Below are 5556 nucleotides of genomic sequence, written 5' to 3'. Positions count from 1 at the left end.
TAGTTATTTTTACAAGTCTTCATGTATTTGTTTTAAAGGTCCGGTAAGAGCAACAACTTAAAAAATAAAATAAAAACATATAACAAACATAATAAGGATAATAAGGATAATAAAAATTATTACTTACACATAACTTACACAGCTAAACTGGAGAAAAAATATCTAGAAACAAAAGGTACTCTCAACAACTTTAATATAATTTATGTACTCTCAACAGTACAAGAAACAAATTAAAAAGACAAACAAACAATAAGTCTCAGTGACATGGCAAACAACACCACAAACTATATCAATTACATTATTAACACAATTTAGTCATTCGTAAGTAGAGAACAATGCATACACAGTTCATCATCACAACTCTAACCCTATAACAATTAAAAAACTTGAAAAACAACTCAAAACGCAAAATTCACAACTACAATAACCCTAGCAAATATTGAGATGAAACAAGAACTCTGTCCACAACTCCGCGCTTGTGCGGAGGCAATGCACCTGGTCTATATAATAATAGTACAGTTTTTACTCTCCCCTAAAGGTGTACACGTCGACACTTTTTTAAGATTGTGGGCCCCACATTATTTCCGGTTCTTTAACGTACTATAAGTAAGTGAACCAAACTATGTCGTTTTATTACAGCCCTCATATTGTTTTCTTACTTTGACTCTTCACCTCGCGTCTCTGGTGTCTGTTTCTCAACTCTTCACCTCCGACTCTTTTCATATACATGTATTCCTTTGGCTTCCTTCATATTCCTCTGAAATTTGACATAAATGTCTATAAATTGGAGATGGTTGAGAGTATGATAGAATCTTCACAGACCTTATCAATTACTCTTTTATCTCAAACCTAGATACCTGCTTCGAAAATGTCTTCGTCTGATGATGTTGTAGTTCAAGCCCAATCCGCCACTCAACCTTTGATGCTCATTGTTAAGGCTGGCTGCAGACAGATCGTCTGACACGGCTGCTTCGATTTTGGGCGTTGACATCCTGCTGATTGATTGGAAGGTATGTCGAATATCTCTTTGTTTATCAAATTAACAGAATGAGTTTATGGATATTGTAGTTTTCTGATCCATCTTACCCCTTCGCAGTCAACGCTAATACAAGAGAGATCATTTTACCTGTTGAACACCTTCAAGGAAATCTTGCAAGAGAGATCCTTTTATGAGCTAAGCATTTTTTATGTTACACGAAGCAACACGAACTTCTGGTATGTTGCGCCCCTGTTGCAATTAGTTTTGCAGACCAAACCATGTTCGTTGAGATTGCTGCGATGGTGGAACGGAACCCAAGAAAGAGCGGTGGTTCCGCAACTTTGACACAATCTGATTTGGCCAACACAAAAACTGACTTGCCAGGTTCTGTTTAATCTTTTTCCTTTGCAAGCACATCAAATAACATCTTTACATAACTCATGAAAGAAGTCTTCTTTTGTTTCTTTGCACTCTAATTATTTATTCATCCCAGATAAGCTAATAATTAGTTTTGTTTGTTTGTGTAGGGTTTAAGCTAACATAATCGATGGATGCCTAGCGAAAAATAGAATGAAGAGGAGAAGTCTAAGAATAAAAACAAACATCCAATTAGTTCTGTAGATCTAAGCACAAGGTCTGTTGCAAGTTCTATTATTTTATAATTTTGTGTGTGTTGAGTTATAAGATGTAGGTTCACTTTTATTCTCTTGCTCAACTTATGTACTTTCTTGCATCTACATCAGTAGGAATCGTGGATTCTGAGGTTTCTTTGAGCGCCCAATGAGGAAGTCTGCTCCATACTTATTGGTATTCTTTAATTTCTTATCTAATGTGAAGCATATCTTACACCTAATATCTTTGTACTTGATATCTCGAATTTGGTTTTAACTTTTAACCAAGTGAGAAGATGTTGTGTTAATATCTTTGGGCTTTTTTTTAACAATAAGCAGGGAGATGAATGTATTGAGAGATCCAGAGAAAACATTGATAGCTTGGATTCCGAACCCAGTGAGATCTATCGGTTTGAACTTCTAATGAATGAAATGATAGAGCTGGAGAAGCGGGTCCAAAGAAGTACAAATGAGCCGATAAATGAAGAGGTTAATAGTAACCAGACTTTGCTGCAAGATGTTTATTTCATTTTCGACACATTTAGTAAATATCAATTTGGCACGTTCTGTAGGGAAGTTCTGGGGATCCTTCTATATCAAGCAGTAACACAAGGTGTGGAGTTGGTTCAGAGCTCAGAGAAAGAAAACGTCACTGGGAAAACACTCGATCAAATCAAAGAAACAAACACAATATGGAAGTCATTCCAAGCATTCATGAAAACCCAACTTTTTCTGATCATCTTTGTTCCTTGACATTTACTCTACATCATGACGTTAGTTACTGTGATATTTTTGATAGGACGTGTGGCAAGGTTTCAGATTTTTGGATCTGATTCAGTTGCTGCTATGGAGCTACTTCGGAGGTCTGTAATAGGAGATGAGTTAACAGAGAATGAAAAGAAAAGCTCTGCACAGGACTATGACTGGCTTAGCATCAGTTGTTCCCATTGGTGTTCTTATGATTCTTCACTTGAGTAAAACTATTCCCTCCGCATTGGTTGATCATCCTTGGCAATGTGTTTGAGTTGTTGAACTAATCCATTGGGTACGCTTATGTAAAAACAGGTTACACCAGTTTGCCATGCGGCTATACTTGCTATAATTCAAAGATATGTGCCAGGCCTGGTAATGTTCTCATCTTTTGTATTACATGAGATGATGGCGATGGTCAAAAAACATGTTTGCTAACGTCTACTCGCTGCTCATCACTCGCGGATACTACATCTACGTCATTAAGACATGGTGCAAGAAAACGGTTAATAACTTATTAACCACTATACCCAATACAAAGTTGTAACTGATGCAGTATGGACTCTGATTTTGGTTTTTGATAGACCATGGATTTTACCCACTTTTAGCCATGGTTTATAAGTGTTTTAATATATATTTACTACTATATAGAGAATATTTAGAGAATTTACAGGTTCAGGTACGTTCTGGAGAAATATGGTGATTTTGGAGCCTTTTGAGATGCAGAACTGCACAGACGCATCAGATGTTTAGCTATGGATGGAGACCTTTTTACTGTTAGATTGAGCCCATCGTTTGACACAAGATAGATCTTTGAGTTACCTTTCCAACACCACCGGTTTGAGGTCAATCAGCATCCTGTAGCAGACGTTATGCCTAGTTTACGGAAGAGTGCTCAGTCTGCCTCACGAGAGGAAGCTGTCGAGGAAATGAAGGACTGTCGATCGATATTGCATCATTGGTGTCGGTCGACAGTGATCCCAGAAAACAGAACAAGCCTGTTTCGTGACCGATTTAGGCCCGGAAGTCACCACATATTACTAATATACCTTGGACGACCTAAAACCTATTTTACTGTTTTCTAAGCCTTTGTTGACGGCTATGCTTCATACTATTCTAGGGAGAGAAAGCTGAAGATTGGAGAGAGAGATCTGTACATCTTGAGAGAGAGAAGATCTTGAACTCCCTTTGTTTCTTTCCTCTATCATGTTTTTATTAGTTTATTTAAGTATTATTCAGACCATCATAACTATGTGTTTCATGAATATGTCTGAGTAGTCCTTGCTGTTAGGTTTAGGTTTCTCAATAGGTTGATAAATGTATTACTGACACAAACAATTGTTAGGGTGTTTAGAAATATAGTTCTTCATCTAGTTGTTCTTAAAGGTAAGTTTAGGATTGATCACCTTTTAAACTTAGATCTTAGGATTAATTGAGATCAAGCCACTGTTTGACTCAATACCTGAAATTAGCTAGTATGATCTAACTGACTAGATACAGACGAGAGTTGGTCTAGTGAGTTAGAGAATATAAATCAAACATGTCCGTAAAGCTTTCTGGAAGAAGTATCGATCGACGCAGCGATATTCAAAATATCGATCAATATTCATAACGAATTATCGATCGACACTTTCTCGTAATTAACATACGAGAGTTGAAATCCGAGATCCAGATTAGACAATCAAATAGATTATATCTTAGTTTGAATTCAAGAACAATTAATATCAATAAACCCCTAAAGACCCAACTTAAGTATTACTTATCATACCTGAGAACATACCTGAATCTAACTATTCTCCCAACTGTTAACAACCTCAAATCAAATCAATCGAGCAATTATTTTGCTCACCAATTCATTTACTACTTTAAAACCTATAAATCATTTAATCTAGCCTTAATTCGAATATTATAAATCTATTGTGTAATCCTAGAGTTTATGTGGATTCGATCTCTAAGTACTATATCTGAACCTCTTATTTGAGAGAGTAATTCACTACTTAGGATAATTTGAGTGATATCAGTTTTTCATATGTGATTTATCAGACTGGATGTATTTGATGGTACGAAAGGCTAATTTGTGCGTTCAGGTCAAGCATTGAGGCTGTTTCAATACTAGAGGTATAATCTATAAACATTTCTCTATTGTATATCCAAGAACAAGGAGGAATAATATAGTCATTTATATTTTTACCTTTAATGTGTGTTACCAGGAAATGTCTTGACCAAGCAACTTTAGATACAAAAGCGGAGAATACATGTGCCTCAACTGTTCTGGAGTTTCTTCATCAGAATGGTATATTGAATCAGTGTCTACATCAGCGTTATAGGAGGCATGACTGAGCAATTAAGACAAGTATTCTCTGCGGTACTTTACACTTCATTTCTCCACTAAACATAAACAGAACAAATCCACTGAGTCAAAATGTATGTAGCTTACTTTGTCTGTTTATGATCCTTAGGTGTGTAAGTTACACCTTCCTAATGAATATAGATTTAACAGAGTTGACCTGAGACTCCTAAATAACATCACTAAGTAATTAAATCTTACCAAAATATATCCATCAGTTACTCTCCAAAGCATTTAGATGGTGACACAAATTTAAAGTCACTCTTATTTTTACATGTTTTTTGTTTTTTTTATTTGAACTGTCAAAGATCTGACAATAGTACCACGAGTAAATGTGAACGTAAACATGTAGGTTACAAATTTATTTTGTTCTCTAACCGGATTTTGTCATTTGTTGAAGAAATATGAAATTTTGACTTTTGTTTTAGGTAATTTTTCTCTTTTTTTTATCCTGAAAATTATTAATTTTCGTATTTTTTTCTCATTGGAAAGGACCTAGATCAGTGATAAACATCAAAGTTCTTTAGCTATAGCTTAAGGATCTCTACGACGAGGAGTACACGATGAGCACATGTCAAAGAGAAAGTGTTTTGACTTTTGACTAATGATCGTAATTTATTGGTTTATAATATCTATCTATAATATTTATATATAATATATATATATGATTTGCCTTTTACGTAGTAGGATTATAGATTCTTTTTGTTTTGATTTAAGTTTATCGTCTTGCCCTATCTCTGTATCAAATTGAGTTATGTAACCTGCTGCTCAAAAAAGAGTTATGTAACCTTTATTGGTTTTCAAGACTTTGTAGTAGTATTAAGTGTTAGCACTCGACTGTTACATTCTTTGTCGGGTTCTTCTATTCC

At 35.2% G+C, this 5556-nt stretch overlaps 1 long non-coding RNA gene across 7 annotated transcripts; it reads left to right on the top strand.

Annotated features, from left to right (window-relative positions):
- The first annotated feature begins 647 nt into the window (after positions 1-647).
- On the top strand, positions 648-5235 carry LOC106302196. Of its 7 annotated transcripts, XR_001262383.1 has the most exons (10): positions 648-1010; positions 1097-1363; positions 1507-1613; positions 1723-1786; positions 1930-2079; positions 2163-2564; positions 2656-2715; positions 2828-2845; positions 4384-4458; positions 4551-4846. It is a non-coding gene; the product is annotated as an uncharacterized LOC106302196 (long non-coding RNA). The 7 variants fall into 7 exon arrangements; XR_001262380.1 differs by adding an exon at positions 5180-5235 and having other exon boundaries at positions 2163-2845; positions 4551-4705; XR_001262381.1 differs by lacking the exon at positions 2828-2845.
- Positions 5236-5556: the final 321 nt, after the last annotated feature.

Source organism: Brassica oleracea, chromosome C7 (genome assembly GCF_000695525.1).
Source record: "Brassica oleracea var. oleracea cultivar TO1000 chromosome C7, BOL, whole genome shotgun sequence".
Taxonomy (NCBI): Eukaryota; Viridiplantae; Streptophyta; class Magnoliopsida; order Brassicales; family Brassicaceae; genus Brassica; species Brassica oleracea.
This window is presented reverse-complemented; position numbering and strand designations above follow the sequence as displayed.